This window comes from Platalea leucorodia, assembly GCF_965183815.1.
Source record: "Platalea leucorodia genome assembly, chromosome: W".
In the NCBI taxonomy this organism is placed as follows: Eukaryota; Metazoa; Chordata; class Aves; order Pelecaniformes; family Threskiornithidae; genus Platalea; species Platalea leucorodia.
The window spans coordinates 13309198-13329293 of NC_138859.1; the positions used below are offsets into that span (position 1 = coordinate 13309198).

Below are 20096 nucleotides of genomic sequence, written 5' to 3' on the forward strand. Positions count from 1 at the left end.
TCACAGGTGAGTTGAGTCAATTATTACTTTCCACGTATTTCTGTGTCTACCCAGTTGATGGCACCTAGCTAACAAGAAGCTCAGTTGTTATGAGAATCCAAAACTCCTTCTGACTGTGTCTTCTCTAAACTATTCGTCCAGAGAAAGATTTTATTATCAGTTTGACATATTAATCTGTAATCACATTATTTTTGCATTTTGTCTCTTTCATTAGATGTTAACTGATAAATCAACGGGGCACTCATCTTCACAGATTTTTCTTGTGAAGCATGAGATGGTCTGTAGATAAATCATTCTAACATTTAGACAACTGCAGTGGATTGGAACAACTGTTTCCGAAAGAGCTCTTTCAGCTGTTGTTCACTTGTTGCTTCTTTCTGTTGCATCAGCTCTCTGGTTCCTTTGGTTACCCCCCCCCCCCCCAGCCATCTGGCTTTGAGACTGAAGGACAATATGGCCTGCCTGAAGCAGGCCTCAGATTCTCCCAGTATTCTCTTCTTGCCCTAAAGAAAGAAAAGGAAATATTACAAAACTTTCATTACTTTCACATTAATTCAGACCAAATGTTCATTTTGAAGAGGGATGAGAATTTTTGTAGCTCTCCTACTGCCCCTTTGCCCCTTTTACTGCTCCCAGATCAAATTTAATTCTTCAAAATTATTAACACAGAATGTTTACGGTTATATTTAGACCTCCATATTGGTTAAGCTAGTCTGCTGCATGGACCAATGTAAGCCTTTATAAGGAGGGTGCTGGTGTGCTTTCCAGTTCAGATATACATACCTTGCTCTGACCCAGGGTTTGGTATGCATGCTCAGGTTATTGCCCCAGCTGCCATGTTTCTCAGAAGCTTCTCGCAAAAATCCTCTTTCAGGAGCCAGCTCCTCAGCTATTGCTCGGATGTGATATGGCTCAAATCCACAGCAGCCTCCAATGAAATGAATTCCTAAATCATAGGCCTTTCTTGCATATTTTTGAACATCCCATCTAGTTACAATTCTTGGCTCCAGACCTGCAAAGACATTCATATCTTAAATTTTCACCATGCTCCAGTTCACCGCATTTTTTTGTAAGAAATCACATTATTGAGACACTTGCACACTATTTGCAAAACTGGTTGTAGATGTAGATGTTTGAGCTGTCTGAGCTAGAATTAATAATGCAAACTTTCAGGAGTCTAGCTTTTAGATTCTGTTATGCTTTGCTGAGCTATGCTTGTTGTAAGCTGCTTTGGCTTTGAAAAACAGCACCTAATATCTTCTGAGACTGATCAAGCCCTAAGTCACATGCTTGCCATTCTGCCAGAGTTCTTAGCTGAAGTACTGGAGCACTTTCAATGTTATGCCCACAAGTCCAAAGAGTTCTTAATGAACAATCAATATCTGGGAAATCTGATTACAGTACTCTAATCTGTGAAAGGAGAAGGTATCATCAGCCTACCTGCAACAGGAATAAGCCTGCTTGTTATTCCTCAGGAATGCTTACTACACTTTTTTCCATGACCAGCTAATGGCAGGCAGTTGTTTCGCTGACAGCTGGGATCTGTAGCTATTTCTTAGCCCATCCCTTACTTAGTTATAAGCCCATCCATAAGCAGTTTGCTGCCTCAAGCCACTTCCTTGTGGAAAGTTCTGTGTGTAGATGACTTAGGATGGCTAAGATGCAACCTTTCTTTTGAACCCCTCTTCGTGTTGCAGGTTGTGGTAAGCAGAGCGGAGGGACGCCAGAGCTGAGAGGAAAGACGTGTGGAAGGAAAGGAACAGAAAGTGAGAAGAACAAGGAAAAGCACACCTGAAAGGGAAGGAGGCACAGGAGTTGCAGAACTGGAAAGAAAAGACCAGGGACTGGAGAAGAAACTTGAAGGAATAAAAATACAGGAATAAAGGAATAAAAATCCTCCCACTTCTTTATGCACATCTGCAGGAGATGAATCAGCTTGGTTATGAGGAGAGTGCAGCATGATGTCTGGGCACTGAACATTCCTCTAGGCAAAGAAGCCGTGGTGAGGTAGTAAGGTTCCAGCACCACAGCAGAAGTAGGATTCTTCTTCCTACATCCTGTCCCAGAAATGCCTAATATGCAAGAAGGTGATGCAAAGCAGATCTGCTCAAAGTCCAGTGAGTAGTTAAAGAGACAGAGTCAGAAAATAAAAAACAGAAGGGAAAAAAATGAAATGGTCTTAAACAGAAAATTATTGGTCTCAGAGGGAAAGACTGGACAACGGAAAAATAGATGGTCTAATATCAGAAGGAAAACCAGATTAAGCTATCTTAGAAAGCTGTTTAAATAAAAGTTTGTGTACAGTCCTGCAGATGTGAGAGAAAGCATCAGAAGCATCAATTCATGATTTCCTTGTCTCTCATATATCATTAAAAAGCTAATGCAAAATTGATACAAAACGATCAACAGTAAGAATGCAGCATCTTGCACTCAATTTATACCCGTATAAGCAACTAAACTCCAGGAGAACAGTATAGGGTGTTTCCCTGTCTTCTCCGTCACCCACCCTGTCACAATCAGTCCTTGTGTTTCAGGAGCATAAGGACAGCACCAACCTAACAGCTCTGAAGAAACATGGATAGACTCCGCCATAAGAACTGGCCACACATGGTGAAACATGGTGATTGAAAACAAGCAGTATGCTACGAAAAGAAGTTGCCACATAGATCACGTTTTGTGGGGTTTTCTTCCCCCCTCCCAAAAATGACTAACATTCTATTTTCCGTGCCTGTCAATGTACAGTATTTTTCTTGGCTTTATTCAGAATTAAATATCTCTAGCTTAACAGTTTATGTTATCATTTACAGTAAAAAGATATTGAAATTTTCATCAACTTCTGATGAGAAGATTGTAATGTGCGCCTAGATTTAGCCCCTCTGTACGTCTACTCTTGAGATAACTGGGTATGCTTTGACTGACCAGGACTTTTCTGTCTAAAACATTGTCCTTGCTTAACTGGTGACATTTGAGAGCAATTGCAGTAACACAGAAGGGAAAACACAGAAAACTGGAAAAAGTTCTAAAGATAAATAAATACTGCTGGTATCTAGATGCTGGAGTTTGCCAATACAACATAGCCAATGCTTTTCTAGAAACTGAGATCTTGTTGGCCTGTACAGAGGTTATGTACACTTCAAATACCTAAATGCCTCTTTGTGCATATTGCCTTCCACAAAAAGCAGAGTCAACTGGGTCAGTTTAACAATGATTTACCAAACTACTTCTCTGCCATCAAGTGATCAGTTGCTCCTTCTGGGTAGTGCAAACATTCACAGAACCAGGCTTCTCCAATTGACTCATGAAATTTCTGAAAACTGACATCTCATACAGTTTGCTTATAACATACAAACCAAGAACCATAACAAACCAAAGAGTGAATCCTTCAATTAACTTGATTACTTACTGCATCTGTTCTATCATTTTTGCTTGCAATCAGAGGAGTTATACGAAGGAATGAATAGGATAAATGAGTTCCTGACACTTTTAAACATCCCAGAGTATTTTCAGAACCCAGACATGTTGTTATTATCTAATGAATGCCTCAGGCTCATGCTTTATTCTTTTTCCTTCATTTACGTAGAGAGGACTTTTAAAATAAAATATCTTCCTGAAAATCACATCCATATCTTTTTTTTTTTTTCCTAAAAATTCAAGTTTCAGTTGTTTTAATACCTTATTTTATAGGCTGATCTTGAAAAGAAGAATGTATGATATCTGAAAATGAAGGCATTTTTCTAATCAATTTTAAAATGTTTAGGCTGCTTTTTTCCTCTTATCTTAAGAGGATGTGACCTTCTACATCCCAGGTGGGAATAAGCCCTAAATACACAAGCCTTATATACACATAAAGTGGCTGAATCTTTCGGTCTTTTGGGTAGAATTTCTGCTGAGCATAAGAGTGATGAATCCATCTCCAAACTGCTAATCCATTTGTAAGCAACATCAAAGAACATATTCCCTCTTCTGCTTTCTCTCTAATCTCACTTATCTTAGACAGTTACACTTGCAAGACTGAACCATTATGAGTGCAAGAATCATGCACCTATACTAATGATCCAGCTCCGCATATGCATTATACATTAAATCCCTATGCAGGTAAACATTATAGGGCTCATGGGCTAGACGTCACAACCGAGAATGCTGGGGAGCTCCAGTCCAAAGGCATTTAAAGTCTGGGTTGTTTTTAGTGTATTTGCTCTTGTTAATTTCTTTGGACTATTTTACAGCTGTCCTGAACAAGGTTCTATAGCACAAGAAAAAAAAAAACAACATTTTTTTTTAATTGATTTAGGTTGTGGCACTTTAACTGTTTTCATCATAATTTCACTTTCAGTCACATGCTGTGATACTGCTGAAATACTCTCATTATCTGGATGATCTTTAACCCAATCCATCTATGCAGAATGCCAGACAGGATAATTGAGACTGATCCTATTGTACAGGAGGATGCCTTGCAGTTTCAGCTTTGCTAAAAGCTAGGGGAAAAAAAGGAACAGACAGTAAATAAATTAAAAAAAAAAAAAAAAGATACCCTTGTCTTACCAAAGGGAAATTCTGGAAGGTCAATAAATCCTTGCTTCCCACAATCAGGTGTATGGAAAGCAAGTGGTTGGGACATCAGGTGAGCTTTCAGTTTAGCAGCGTGCAAGCCCTCTTTCATCAGTCTCACAGTTTCCAGGGAGGTATCTGGGTCAAAATGGCAGTTGACTCCAACAATAGAAGCACCTAGGAGGAGGAAAATAAATAAGTTCAAGTCACATCTCCCTAGGAAGTGGGAGGTGAAAGTTCTTAGCCACAGCACTCCATAAGCAGAGCAGTCCATCTGTACACCAGCACTATGAACACAAGCGTCCTGGTTTCAGCTGGGATAGAGCTAATTTCCTTCCTAGTAGCTGGCATAGTGCTGTGTTTTGGATTTAGGATGAGAATAATGTTGATAACACACTGATGTTTTAGTTGCTGCTAAGTAGTGCTTACACTAGTCAAGGACTTTTCAGCTTCCCATGCTCTGCCAGGTGCACAAGAAGCTGGGAAGGGGCACAGCCAGGACAGCTGACCCACACTGGCCAAAGGGCTATTCCGTACCATATGACGTCATGCTCAGTATATAAGCTGGGGGAGTTGGCCGGGGGGCAGGGATCGCTGCTCGGGGACAGGCTGGGCATTGGTCAGCAGGTGGTGAGCAATTGCATTGTGCATCACTTGTTTTGTATATTCTTTTATGATGATGATGATGATGATGATGATGATGATGATGATGATTTTCTCTTCCTGCTGTCCTATTAAACTGTCTTTATCTCAACCCACAGGTTTTACTTTTTTTTTCAATTCTCTCCCCCATCCCACCAGGAAGGGGAGGAGGGTGAGCGAGTGACTGTGTGGTGCTTAGTTGCCGACTGAGGTTAAACCACGACAACAAGGTAGTTGGATTAGAGCCAGCCTCAACTCTCCTGAGGCTGATCATTCCATTTACATCTCAGTTGCACTCTTTACCTTCCTGATGAGGAATCACATCTCCCACCCTCATGCAGTTGCTTTTCTCATCAGTGCTCAATCAGTGAAGACTGATTATGTACAGCCACATATACAAATAGCTAACAGGTTCCTAACACAGGTTCTGCCTTTGGATTTCAACTCTTAACTCCAAAGGAAAAGAGTAGTTCAGAACAGATATAATAAAACCCCTGTATGGTCGGTCCATCATGCCCCTGATTAATTCCTTCTGCCCTTCCCTTTGTCCTGCAGAAAACACAGCATTTGATAGGCAATAAGATTAATTTTTTCATTCTCTTATTCTCTCATCCTGGATTTGAACTGTGCTCCACACATTTCTAAAAACATGAGCAGAGAATCAAAGGCGGCTTTGGATTCTGCTTATGTTTCATAATCCTGAGCCCAGAATTTGGGGCTGGGTCTGTAATCAACTTTGAATAGTTTTAGGATTTTGTTCTACTCAGTATCAGCTGCCTGTGGCTATTGCTCCCAATACCATCCTGGTTAATAAGGATTTTATAGCTGCATTTTCATACTTTTTTTTACAGGACTGCTCTAGTAAAGTACACATAGAAACTCTTCCACAGGCTCAAAACTTTCATCAAGTATAATTGGGAAGCTATCTACTTGAGATACACATCCATTTATCTCAATGATTAAGGACTTAACTTTGTTCCATACTTTTAAAGTGCAGATTAAAACAGATTCTTACCAGCCTTTACCAGTCGGACAGCACATTGTCCGGGGGGCACGCCATGCATGTCTCCTTCTGGACAATGCACATTGTAGCTGCAACTGGCTTCCTAGATTCTTTTAGGACTTCAACAGCCCAGACAGCTTCTTCAACATGTTCAAAATACTGAAAGAAATTAAAAGTGGACTACTTTCGTTTCTTGGAGATGAAACATAAACACATTAATCCAGACCCCAAATTCACCAGCAATACAATGACTTGATTCTTTTCTGATTTACACTAACAGAATTCAGTTGAGTTCACTGACCACACAGTTAAAAAAGGATTTTAAAAAGTCAGAAGGAAAACTAAATCCAAAATAAAAAGATACTCATGTTTCAGAATAAGAATGCCCATACAGGGGGTTAATCAGGGATTTATCCCTGAAGAACTATTTTCATCTAGAAAAGTCACCATGGGTTGGTTACTTACGGAGTACAGGAGGAAACAGGAACTAATCAAGATCACATTAATCTATCCTCTTTGTACTGGTACAGAATTTGACTTGACTGAGATGATAGAAATTTAGGGTTCAAGGTCCTATTCTAGGACGCTTGCAGATACTGCTGTGCATTTAGAAAACATCTGATTCTACTGGAATAAAAGTATAACAGAAAATTTTAAAGAAGGAAGCAATATATACTTGTATTCCCTAAAGTAGACTAGACATCTTAAAGTTAACACACTGTGCCAGCTGAAGGCATGTACTTTTTTACAGATTTACCTCTGCAATTAGGAAGTCAACATTCTTCTTCATAAAGCCATCTAGTTGCTTTCGAAAGGCTGCTTTAACCTCTGCTTTATCCTTGCAGCTTAAGTATGATGGTGTTTGACTGAGTCCTCCAGCCACTAAAGCATCACCTTCATTAGCCACTTCTCTTGCAATGTCACAAGCAGCTTCATTCACTTTCTGGCACTATATGAATATAGATTACATCATTTTTACCTGGTCAGAGATATGCATGTAATTTCAGAGCACAAAAAGGACAAAAGACTTCTTCATATTCATTTATAATTTAAATGTATTTTTCTATAATATTGATTAGGAAGATCAGCATTTTTCAAAAAAATAACAAACATTAAGAAACAGATTTCTTGCAACTTATAAGTTATCATATTATCAAACACTAATACAAAAACATATTACCTTTAATACATCTTACACAAATAGTCTATAAAAAAGCAAATATTTGGTGTGAAGCAGAATTTTTTTTTCCTCTTAGAAAATAAGTTAGTTAGTTACACTTAAGTGTCTGCTTCTATTCTGAGATTTTGTGGATGGAAAAAAAGAGTAGTAATTTCAATTGATTTTTCATTCTGTTTCTTAATGTATTATTTTAGTATTTTGATAATTTTCAAAATTTAAGCTATGATATGATATAGAGTCATTTAAGGCACTTTTAAAAGGATGTCATTAATTACCTGATGTTAAAGTTACCAATTTAAGAATAGCAAAGGGAAACTTATCACTATATATGATTAATTAATCACCTAGACTGAAAGACACATTCCCTGTATACCCAAACCAGGATGACTAGAACAGCTTGTGAAAGAGGTTAAGCTGGGAAAAAAAGATTTTTGGAAAAGAATCATTATTTGGGATAGATAACAAGGACTGATTAGAGCAGGTTTCTTTGTGGCCCATGGGCTACTTAGAATCTACATAGGTTTCTCTCAGCTGAAGTTTTCCATGGCTGCCTCAAAACATCCAGATGATTTTTAAGGCTATTGCTGACAGAGTGTCTTCCATTTGCACTTCTGCTCAGGTACGTGTTTGGGAACACCAGGAGCTGGAGCCATAAACCAGTTAGAGCCTGGAGGAAACTGCTTCTAGAACTGGCAGCAAATCAAGCTTGAAAGTTTTGCTGCAATGCATTCCAGTTTCCAGTTGCTTTCCCAACCCCTCTTATCATTTTTCGTTGCAGCATGGCTAGTTCCAGAGGCACTATGTTTCTGGGATATCACTTCAGACATTTCGATGTTGCATCTATTGAATGTAAAGGTACAGCATTTCAGATAAATTTGGTCATATGACATTTTAATGTCTTAACCTCTTAATTAAGCCTCAAGTGTTTCCCTAGTGTCCAGATTGCTCTAGTTTCTGACTTGGGATATCTTCACATAAATATATTCCTTCCTCTCTGCGCCCTGGAGAATCTTCTCTATTTTCCAGAGGCTGAAATAATAGACAATAGGACCAAAGGGGAAAAGATCAGAGAAAACACCCAACGACAAATCTTCTAGTCTCAAAGGAACTATCTAGAAATGTTTGTGCCAGAAGTCCCAGTGGAGATGGGGCCTGCATCTAGTGAAGGCACCCAACATCCTACAACTCCTCTGTGTAGGGGGTAAGAAAACACCAACACAGTACTTCTGTTACTGTACCAGATTACCCTTACACATGAGAAGGGGAATACTGACCACAGTGTATACCTTGGATTTTTTAGTTGATATTTTATTGAAGACATGGTCCTAAAAAAACATTCAGTTCTTATTAGCAAGTCATTATTCTCCAGGATTCTTCACCATTTTTGCAGTTGATTTGTTTCTCTGGATGCTAAAGCATTTCTTTTTTTACAATTGATTTTGCTCTCTGTGCATTTAGTCCTCCCTATACTTTGTATGAAAACTCCAGTAAACTATCTCCTCAGATGGGAAAAATAAGATGTGGGCATCCTTTTTCCTCTCTTCATCTTTGCCCCATTTTGTTATTTTTTTTTTTTTCTTTCCCCTTTAACCTTGTCTTTCTTACTATTCCAAATTCTGAAATTGCACCATCTCATTCTTTGGTCCTCAAATATAACCAAAACTGTTATGACAAACTGTGAAAATACTTGATAATTCTTTCTATTAAACCTTTTGAAATGAATACACTTATTTCATATCTCCATCAAAATAGTATTTTACTCACACTTATTTCCTCAGCTACATAATTGCCCCTGTTCTCTAGTTTGTCCTCACTGGCATAAAATGTGAATGCCTGCAGAACATTGGATCCAGCTCTGAGGAATTCCCGGTGAAGCTGACAAACTGCAAAGAATTAAAAGAGACAAAGAAGAGATGTTTGGTACAGTTATTACTATTATTATCCCAAAACTAAATGTTTATTGAATTAATGTTACTGTAAAAGAAGTGATACTGTGTTTACTAGAAGAGCCATTATGAGGGAGTAGAAGCAGTACCCCAGTCTGTGTAGAATTCCTTTCTTCCCACTCTTAGAACATTAGGTAGAAAACTTCCTTCTTAGTTATTCTCTGCTAAGAATGACTGAAGATTTCTATATTTAGTTCATCAGTAGATTCAGATGCTCACGTACCCAAGAGTCGGGCCACTGAAGAACATCAAAACAACCAGCAGGTGGATCGGGCTGCTAAGATTGAAGTGGCTCAGGTGGATCTGGACTGGCAACATGAGGGTGGATTGTTTATAGCTCGGTGGGCCCATGACACCTCAGGCCATCAAGGAAGAGATGCAACAGACAAATGGGCTCGCGATCGAGGGCTGGACCTGACCATGGACGCTATTGCACAGGTTATCCATGAATGCGAAACATGCACTGCAATGTGTACCTCAAGGGGATTTGATTTTGGGTGAAAATAGCCAATGAACTGAATGGTATGATGTTAATTGCTATATAATACTGTATGTCATCACTTCTATGGTGGCTATATGCTATATCAACAGAATCACAGTAAGAATCACCCAGATTAATGAAGAATGAACTTTGATGGAACCGAGCAAAGTGCAGCGGTGATAGAACCATAACTGGCTTCAGCATGCAACAACCCAACACCACACACCATCTCTCCTGCCCTATAGGACTGTTATGAGAGATGAAGCCCAAAGTCATGGACCGAATGAACTCAACGGACATTTTAGAGGGATGGCCCATGGACTAAGGGAATGATATCTGTGTGTACATATCAAAAGACTGGAAAAGTGGTGGTGATTAATTGGAATGTATTGGAAAGGATAGGACCTGGGCATGACATAGATGGTATAGAATAAGGGGTGGATACTGTCCTGGTTTCAGCTGGGATAGAGCTAATTTTCTTCCTAGTAGCTGGCATAGTGCTGTGTTTTGGATTTAGGATGAGAATAATGTTGATAACACACTGATGTTTTAGTTGCTGCTAAGTAGGGCTTACACTAGTCAAGGACTTTTCAGCTTCCCATGCTCTGCCAGGTGCACAAGAAGCTGGGAGGGGGCACAGCCAGGACAGCTGACCCACACTGGCCAAAGGGCTATTCCGTACCATATGATGTCATGCTCAGTATATAAACTGGGGAGAGTTGGCCGGGGGGCAGGGATCGCTGCTCGGGGACTGGCTGGGCATGGGTCAGTGGGTGGTGAGCAGTTGCATCATGCATTACTTGCTTTAATAATAATATTATTATTACTACTATTTTATTTCAGTTATTAAACTGTTCTTATCTCAACCCATGAGTTTTCTCACTTCCACTCTTCCGATTCTCTCCCCCACCCCATCAGGGAGAAGGGAGGGAGCGAGCAGCTGTGTGGTTCTTAGTTGGTGGCTGGGGCTAAACCACAACAACCCACAAAACAATAATTATAATAATTTCTAGAACACTACTTATCATGTAAAACAGAGTTAAAACGCTCAACAGCTTATAGCAAATACAGGAATAATTTATTCCCTAGATATTGTATAGAGACATGAGAACACTGCAGTTTCTATGGCAGATGTTTGGAAAAGCTTTCCTGAAGTCTTGGTTCATCATACCTCATTGTCTACAGACAATCTGTGTCATTAGGGAAACATGTTAATGTGTCACGAGAATAAAATTACTGCCTTCAGCTACAACAAACACAGCATTCTATGCCAGAGAGGCTCAAACGGTAGTCTGAGTTGCTAGAGTCAATCTGCACACACAGCAGCACATCTGCTTTCAGTGAAGGAACAGTGTGGTGTCCCTTGCTTTTCTCTACTAGTACCAGTATTTCATTTCTAATTACAGCCTTGGGTAACCACACTGTGATTTAACACAGCAGTCACAAAGAACTATCCAGGAACATAGATTCTAGCAGAGCTACAATTCAAAGAGTCCCTGGAATTTGCCTGAACTATCGGGATCAAATTTCAGTTTTACAGCCTTTACACAGTCAAAACATTCCTAGTGCAGAGAGTATTCTTTTTCCTACATCATTAAAACAGGCTACTGAGCCCAACTAAAAGGACTGTCTCTGTATGTTTCTAGTGTTCTGTAGTTTGTTTTTCTATTCGCCCCCATGAAAAATCATTGATGAACACTAGTCAGGAAATGTGAAAAGGAAAAAATAATCTACAAATATTTTCACAAATGCTTTATGACATTTCCATAATAAACTAGATTTATTTACCCCCATGGTTAGTGCTCTTTAAATATGGTTCCTGCATTCCTAGAAGAATGTTTGGGATTTGTGTGAATAAGGATGGAGACATTGGTAGGCAAATGAAACATAATCTAACACGTATGAATAAGGAACTTTATATCCCAAACTATCAGGTATGTGAACAGCAGACTCTTGAATGGGTCTGCATTTGGAGGGAAAGAATAGCATTATAAGTAAAGTATCAGCCTGAATCTCATTCAATCCCAGGCAAATCATTTTTACCACTAGAATACACTTAGTATTATCAAGCCCACAGTAGTCTGCATGATGCTATCAAAAACCCAAACCACTCTAATTTACTTCTTGTGTGACTTCTAGCATGTTACTGAAGCTATGTTTTCTTCCACTATTTGAGAAATGAGGTAACAGCCACATATGAGGCTAAACAATTATTAAATTTGATGCATTTTAGGAGTCAGACATACAACACTGAGTTTTCATTTCAATCTACCATGAGTTGGACATTTCACAAAAGACACAGACTTAAGCTAACAGCAGATGGGGGCAGTAAGTGCATATGCATATTGCTCAGTACAGAGCAGTAGCTCAGATACCTGATCTGGCTCAGAAGAAATATTTAGATCTCATTTCTAAACTTGTCAGTCTGGCAAAACTTCTCCTCCCTTGTAACGGAGATAATGGCCTTCAACTCACTTTTTTTTTTTTTTTCTTTCTTTTTTTTTTTTTTCCCCTCCATCATTCCTTGCTGCAATCTCAGAACCTCCCTCATTCCTTACAAAGACAAGAAGGGCCGGTAGTTGTATGGTTTTTTACACCAGCTGGCTCAGACAGTTGGTCCTTCTGTTCTTTACACCTGCTTTCAAAATAACATGACCCTTGAGCATGCAGGAGCAAAGAGCAATAACAGAGGGGAGGCAGCACACTGCACTGAAAGAAATGAACACATTTCCAGTTAAGGGTGTATTTATAAATAGCCTACAAAGGGCTTATAAAAGTGTTATGTTACAGACATGAGCAATATGTTCTAGCAAATCAGTAGGGGGCTAACCTATGACTACTGATCACTTGTTTAAAACAAATCTGTGTGCCAATTTAGCCTATTTAAGCCATCTGCAACTGCCTCTATGTAAGGTAATGTCTTGCATTCCCCATGGACCGAGACCTACACTTCCTGAGAAGGCATGTGGAGAGGGTCAAAGACTTTTGTGGTACAAAAGAAATAAGCAAAGGGGAAACAAAGAGCATGGTATAAGCGCTACGATTTGTAAGATGGAATGCGCAGGGGCAGAAAAAGGTACAGGTGGAGAGAAAGAGAGAGGTGATAGGATGTATTTTTGGGAGATGAGGTTCAACAAATTAGGTCATCACCCTTTAAACCTTTGCTGGAGCACTGCATTATCTAAGGCTGTCCATGACCCTAAGTTAGGCATGCTACACAAAGTAACACTTGAAGGCTGAGAAGGATTAGGGGAAAAAATAGGTAAGGTGTACAAAGCAATGTAATAGAGAGGGCTAAGATCTCTATTTCTCCTTCTCCTCTTCTTCCTTCTTCCCCCTTTATAGAGGAAAAAGACTAATTTGGAAGGACATACACTTAAGACAGAACAAAGAAAATTTTTTTCCCAGGACATTCTGAATTAGCTTGTGGGATTAACTGCACATGATATTACTAGGGCAAATGCTTTATTGTAATGAAGCATACATAAATAGATAATAGCACCTGCTTTTGCACTATTTATGCTAAACACTATAATCTTTATGCTGTAAGGCATAGAATGATTGCTCATTTTGCCCCCCTCCACTGTAGACAGTCACTCCATTAAATGGGATAGGCAGAAGTTGAGTTAACACCCTTGGCACAGCAACTGATGCAATTTTATTGCAATTCTTAGGTTCTTATGAGGTTTATCAATCCTCATTTCACAGTGGAGCCAGATACATTAAATACTCCTCTTCCATTCCATTGTTTATTAAAAGCTGCCGTTTTCCTGAAGGAATTAATAAACAAACTGTATTCATTTATAATGGTCAGAACACAACAAAACAGATAGTTAACTGCAGAATTTTTTGTCACAAGATGTTGTGAAGGATAAACTTGATATCAGCTCAAGGACAGACTGGACATGTCCATGAGAGAGAAATCACTGAATGTTATTAAATACAAAGATACCATATCTGTGTCAAAAAGTCCCTGGGTTACAAATTACTGAAGACTGGGAAAGCATTCTGGAGAGGTATCACTGTATGTTTGCACTACTCATATTCTTTCCCAACCAACTGCTTTTGACCAGTGTTAGAGCAAGAATAAGGGGTACGATGATTAGGGGGTCTATAGATTCTTAGACTATTCTTAACAGTGTGTAATTCTACATTGTCAAGCAACCCACTACAAGTTCCTATATATTTATTATTTATCCAACCATGTTTACCTTCACTATAGAATCACCATTTCCCAGTAAAACTGACCTGCTTCTGGGTGTTCTACCGTTGCTTCGGGAGTCCAAGGCCTAGCTTTTACATACCCCCTCTTTTCAAGAGCAAAGACGAATCCTCCATCTCCAATCACAAATTCTCCAGCATCTAAACGCTCTAGAATACCCTGCAGAAAGCAGGAAGAAAGGTTAATAATTACAGTTCTTCAGTTTTGTGGGCTTCCTTTGTTGACATTTCCTGTATTTGCAAAGCAGATATAATTATTTGTGGGCTACCAGAAACATCTTTGCCATAATAATAAGAAGTAATCCATTTCCTTCTTGAAATTCTCTTTAAAGAATAGTAGGTGATCTGTTTTACAACATAAGGCGTTAATATATGCATATATATTACATAAGACTTTTAATTATTCAGTTTATTGTATTCCAGAGATATAGTCCCCAGAACTAGAAGTCAATGGTCTAATTCCATTCCTATGAAAGTAAAACACAGTCTCAAATTCTCCTGTAAAATATATGTGAAACTTTTTAAAATGAAACACTAGTATCACTGACCTCTTCATTAGCTCATTTGCTCTTTAGCTACAAATGCCATCATGACAGAGCCTCAGCACAAGTAGCTTGTGACACAAGATGGCACAACAAGCATCAAAAAAAGTAAGCATGTAACATTTTCCTAGCAAATAAGACACATCTCAGAATGCTGGCCTCCATTTTCTGACAGACTTTTCACTGGCCTGGGTTTCCTTACCTTGACTTACAAAATGAAAGAAAATCCTGCTTCTTTTGCACAGCCCAGAAATGTTTTAAGATGCCAAATTACAAACCTTACAGCACCCTGTGATTAACCTTGCTTCTGCCTTGAACTCTACACTAACACAAGGAAAGTGGTAATTATTTTTTTTTGTAAAATGAAAAACATGAATACAAAATATATTGATTGCACCTAATACATATTATTTTTTGTATTCCTTTCATTGCTTCATTGGATTGTTCAAATTTTCAAAAAAGTACCTTGCTGTTATACTAAATAGTACTAAATTCTGCCAGTAGATTACAAACATAATTCTATTTGACTTTAAAAAGTGGATTAATGCAGACCCATTACATTAACAAAGGTAGTGGGTACAGAAAAAGATTTTAAAAAATCAAAGGTAAGACTGAAATTGCTGTCCATAGTTATCTTTTCCTGATGGCCTACTAGCGTTTCAGTAGATGAAATTTGAGGGAGTAGGGGAAAAAAAAGCACCTTGCGGACATAGAGTTGAGTGTGTTTTTTTGTGTTGAGAGGAAGGGTTTTTTAACAATTAGCCTCCAACCTTTAGTAGATTATCTTTCTTGATAATTTCTCCTTCATTCATTCAATTATCTCACACCATACATCCAGGAAAGAAAAACACTTATAACATCTCAGCACTGCCCTTTAGGCAGCATGAGAGTATGCCTTTCCAACAAGAAGGTGCACTGTGCCAACTATGCCAGTTCCAGTACCAAGCATAGCAGTGTAAGGCTACTTGGAGGCCACAAAGCCTGGCTGAGAGGGTCGGCGTTTTTGGCCCAGGCACTGACATAGCAGCAAGGTGATGGGGCTTCTCTGCACAGTGTTGCTGTGCAGATATATGAGCTAGGCCAAGTGTTGGCTTGCAGATGTCTGCATCACATTCCATTGCACATTCTGGACTTTCCAAAATATTGACGTAATTAACTTTACAACGTTAAGAAAAAGTGCAAGCTTTTATCTTTATTTCAGCAGGACCAGGGCAAAACTCAATCTACAATACTCAGTCTCCAAAACTCAGTAATTTTCAATAAGTCTACAAGTCGTGCCTGTCTATTAGGGCAATTCTGTTGTAAGTGTAAATGTCAGGAGGCTTTGTAAAGATTGTGTTTGCAATTAACTAATTTGCAGTTGTAACAGAATGCCTCAAATGGGGCCAGAGAAAGGCACCCAAGGGATCACTGGTTGAGTCCCTGCTTCCTCTGCCTGCCAAGGAATCTTTTACAGACAGAGCCTGCTTCAGAAGTTTAATATGCAGAGAACAGGAGTGCAGAGGGGAAAACAAAAAAAAAAAATCTTAAATGTATAAGCAACCTCAGTTGTTGCTTGTTAACTGAAGATTACATTACAATAGATACATGTTGACACAATATATAGATATATTTAAATGCACTACAATCAACAGGTTTTTTTTTTCAAGTCCCTTCTAGGATTTAACAGCAGTTTCCCTTCACAGTTCTAGCTTTTTTAAACTGCACTTTAAAATAATCTTCACTTTTGACACACAGAAGCAACATAAGCCATGACTGAATAGATTGTGGTATCTTAATATATAATATATTGTGATATATTAAACCTAGCATCAGGGCATCTAATAGCAGGTGACATAACTATAAAGCACAAAGTGCTTAAACTTACTTTGTCAGTTCAGATTGGCTCAAAATGGAAATAACTTTTTTGCAGACTTTATTATAGGTCTGATATCATCTCTTCACACCATTTTTACTTTATCTATACTGGATAAAATACCATTGGTTCAAACAGCATATAGCTAGCATGAGTTCAGCATCAACATTGTTTTGTTCTGCCCCAGAGAACTACAACTGTGTGCTCATGCCCAATCCAGATCAAAATTGTACTGTCAAGTGATCCAGTAGTACACAGATCTGGTATTAAATAACAAGAAATAGTATCTGTAAAAAGCTAACCAGGGCTTTTTTGAGCCATCTTTTCACTGCTTCACTTTTGCTACCATGAACAAAGTTGCACCACAGTCCATACATCTATCCACGGAAGGAGTGCAAATGACTGTATGAAGATATTCCCCCAACCAACTTTAAGAATGTAACCGAACCATATAAGTGAAAAGCCTGCTTGGTCTACCTATATCCTATCTTTCCATCGGTGGAGAGAAAAAAAGCATCTCAAAATAACTATTCAGATCTTAAGTGAGCCCTCAAGAAAGGCTTATCTCTGTCCATTGCCTGTAGGAGAACCTAGGGCAATTGCCTTCTGCTAGGTGTCTGAAGTTAGGTGGCATGTGCCAAAAAATAAGCAGCAGAACAAATACCTCCTCACCTCCTTCCTTTATAACTGAGCTACCTGAAAGGCATAGAGTTCATAGACTTCTTCCCATATCCTTCTGTTCTCTTACTCTAGACTTATATGCTACATATAAAACCAAATAAAAACAGTTCTGAGTAAGAAGTGTCCAGTGTCCTACTAATAATACTGTCCTTCCAAACAGAAGGTAGAATACATGATTCCACTGACCCTCCCAAGCAGCACTGCAGGGTAGCAGTACTGGTATATGTCAGAGAGTCTGATTTAGATATTGCTCAAATGTTTATCTTGATGGCCAGAATGGCTGATGCCTGAATAACCTTTTATACTGGCTTATTTCTTTAGCTAAATGAGAGTGCGAAGGGCATGCATATATTGGAGACTGCGCTCCTATTACAAACACTGTTGGTATTCAGTCATATAAATAAAGGGAAGAGCAATTTGGGGCTTTTAGAGTTGTCAGGACGCTGGAGACAGGAATCCCATCCAATGAAGGTTTATGCTTACAATATTTACAATTTTAATGTGTTGTGAGCACTGCTTAGTTTGCATATCAAATAATATTAAGCAAAATGGTTTTGAACTTTGGTGGCTTCAATCTATGTGTTGAGAGAAATCAAGATTCTGTGAGCTGTTACAGCATTAAGTTGAATCTAATCTATCTATCTCATAACAGTGTCCAAATGTCTTTAATGGTTTGATGCTGAATAGGTATAGTTATTATTACGTCTTTACTTTAGCTTTTCACAATATGCCCTTACCCGCAGAAATACCGAGTACCTTACTTGGAGGTTAAGTGCGGTTTGCGGGTTGTGCCAGTTTTGCAGCAGCTCCCCAGGAAAGCCTCCGGGCAGGACCCCGAGGGGGCGGGAGAGGCGGCCGGGTACAGCGGAGCCCCAGCCCGACCCAGAGTCGAGCTCTGCCCTGTGCCGCTGGGAAGCTCCCGCCGCTCCCCGCCTGCGCGCCTCGCAGCACCGGCGCGAGGCTGCCTCTGCCCTACCGCGTGGTCCCGCTAGGGCAGCGCCCGCACCGCGGCAGGGGCACCCCTCCCAGCGCCCGCCGCTGCCCCCACGCCGGACAGGGGAACGGGCCCGCCGAGAGCAGGGGACCGGGGCCGAGCAGGGGAGGGAGGTGGGGGAATTATCCTTTTGCCCTGTTTCGTGGTCTTCCTGATCGGCAGCATTTTCCTCGCCAAAGGACGCTGGCTACCTGAGACTACCCAGACGACTCGGCACGAAGCAGAAGATAACCCGAGCGCTCAGCCCGCACTTTTATAACGCGGGGAGGAGGCGGGCCGCGGTGAGCAGCGCTGCGAGCGACACCCCCGGCCGGCCCGGCCCCTGCCTCCGCGGGGCGCCCTGGCACGGCCCGGGACTGACCCGCCCCCTCCCGCCACCGCCCCCGCCTGGCTCGGGGACGAGCACTGGGGGTGGGGATCGGGAGGCGCCCGGTAGCTCCTCCGGGCTGCCCCCTCGGCCAAGGGGCTGGCCAGCGCTCTCCATCCCTGCTGCGGGCGGGCTGCGCGCGGGATGAGCGCGGTGCTGCGGAGAGCCCTGCGACGGCTGCGACCTCCCGCCGCGGCGGCCGGCCCGACCCCCCCCCCGCCGCCGCCGCGGCTGCCCTGCGGCCCCTCGGCGGCGGCGCGGGCACGCGCGGGCCGGGCCGGGCTGGGCGCGGGGGCGGTGAGGAGCTCCGGGCGGGATGCGGTGGGGAGGCGCTGGCAGAGGAGCTGTTAACGGTCACGGCTCTCAGCGCGTGGCCTCCGCGCGGGCGGTGCTGCCCCAGGGCGCGGCCCCAGAAGTGTAAAGCTATCTGGCGGGGGGCGGGGGGGGGAAGGTAAGGGGAATACAGCTCCTTCTGCCGGCCTGCAGTGCTCCACCAGGTGCCGGTCAGGGTCACCGGGCCGCGAAGGCCTCTCCTTGTGGGCAGGAGGTGCATTTCCCACCCCCCCCTCCCCCCGTGCCTCGCATTTCTCTGTCAAAGACCAGACTCAGCGCGGGGTAAGTAGCTGACCTGGTATAGAGAGATCCCTCCTGTTGTGTTCTGGGCCATAGCGATGAGCACAAAATGACCTATTTTACCTGGCACGAGCAAACATCTGGGTGAACCGCGTAGTTCACAGGAAAGGTGCTCCCCGGATTCTTACCAGGCTCCTGCGTTTGAAAGAAAACGTTTGAAAAGAGCTGAAAGTCATGTGATCTGATCTGATCTGAATTCTCTCAGTGCCAGGAGGCACACAAGGCGCGAACATCGTTCTTCCACTTCGATCGGTCTGCGGCTGCGTGCTCTGGAGTCCCAAGGGCCACAGCGCAGTCTTCTGTTGGTTTTTTCCTCAAGACACGACCGATCCAGTTCCATCTCCTCCTCCTCACTTCATTACTGATTTTCTCCATCTCCGAGTTGATGCTCGTCGTTTCTGCAGCTTTTTTTTTTTTTTTTTTTTTTTTCTTCTTCTTCCGGGAGGAGGTAGTTGGCCTCCTGCCCAACCCCCATGACTTGGAGGGCCAGTGGTTTTTCTGTCAGGGTGGCCTTCCCTTAGGCTGCGCTGGTTCGCGGCACCTTCTTCAATTTTATCCGGTGCACCCTCCAGAGAGGGATCCCCTATCCACCACCCAGGGGACGCGCCTTCTAGCCGTGCAGCCCCAGCCGAAGGGAAAGTCATGTGAGGAAGTCTCAAATTCAAAGCATAAAAGAAGCATGAGAAAACCACGCTTGACCTTGATTAACTATCCTCATAAAATTTGATAGAGGAGCTGGGGTAAGTGTCTCGCATCTGGCTAGTAAACAGGTTACTGTTAACTTGCAAAAATGAATATGTAATCTCAAAAAAGAACACGTAGAAGTGTGTATGGGTCAAATACAGAAAACCTGTGGTGTCCAGTGCTCCCATTTATTTTCCTTTTCATTCGTTGCCGCATGGTGCATATTCCTCCTGCATTTGCATTTAACATGTCATATTATTTTAAAAGATCTTCATTCATAATACATGCAACTAATAGCTTTGATTTCTGAATGGAGGAT

At 41.3% G+C, this 20096-nt stretch overlaps 1 pseudogene across 1 annotated transcript; it reads right to left on the minus strand.

Moving 5' to 3' along the window:
• Window positions 1-302: 302 nt before the first annotated feature.
• LOC309601766 (betaine--homocysteine S-methyltransferase 1-like) lies at window positions 303-18258 on the minus strand (annotated as a pseudogene). Its single transcript has 8 exons — window positions 18220-18258; window positions 14049-14181; window positions 9138-9256; window positions 6951-7142; window positions 6206-6352; window positions 4543-4725; window positions 784-1012; window positions 303-503 (listed from the first exon to the last, which is right to left on the minus strand). The product of its transcript is annotated as a betaine--homocysteine S-methyltransferase 1-like (transcript).
• Between the last annotated feature and the right edge of the window lie 1838 nt (window positions 18259-20096).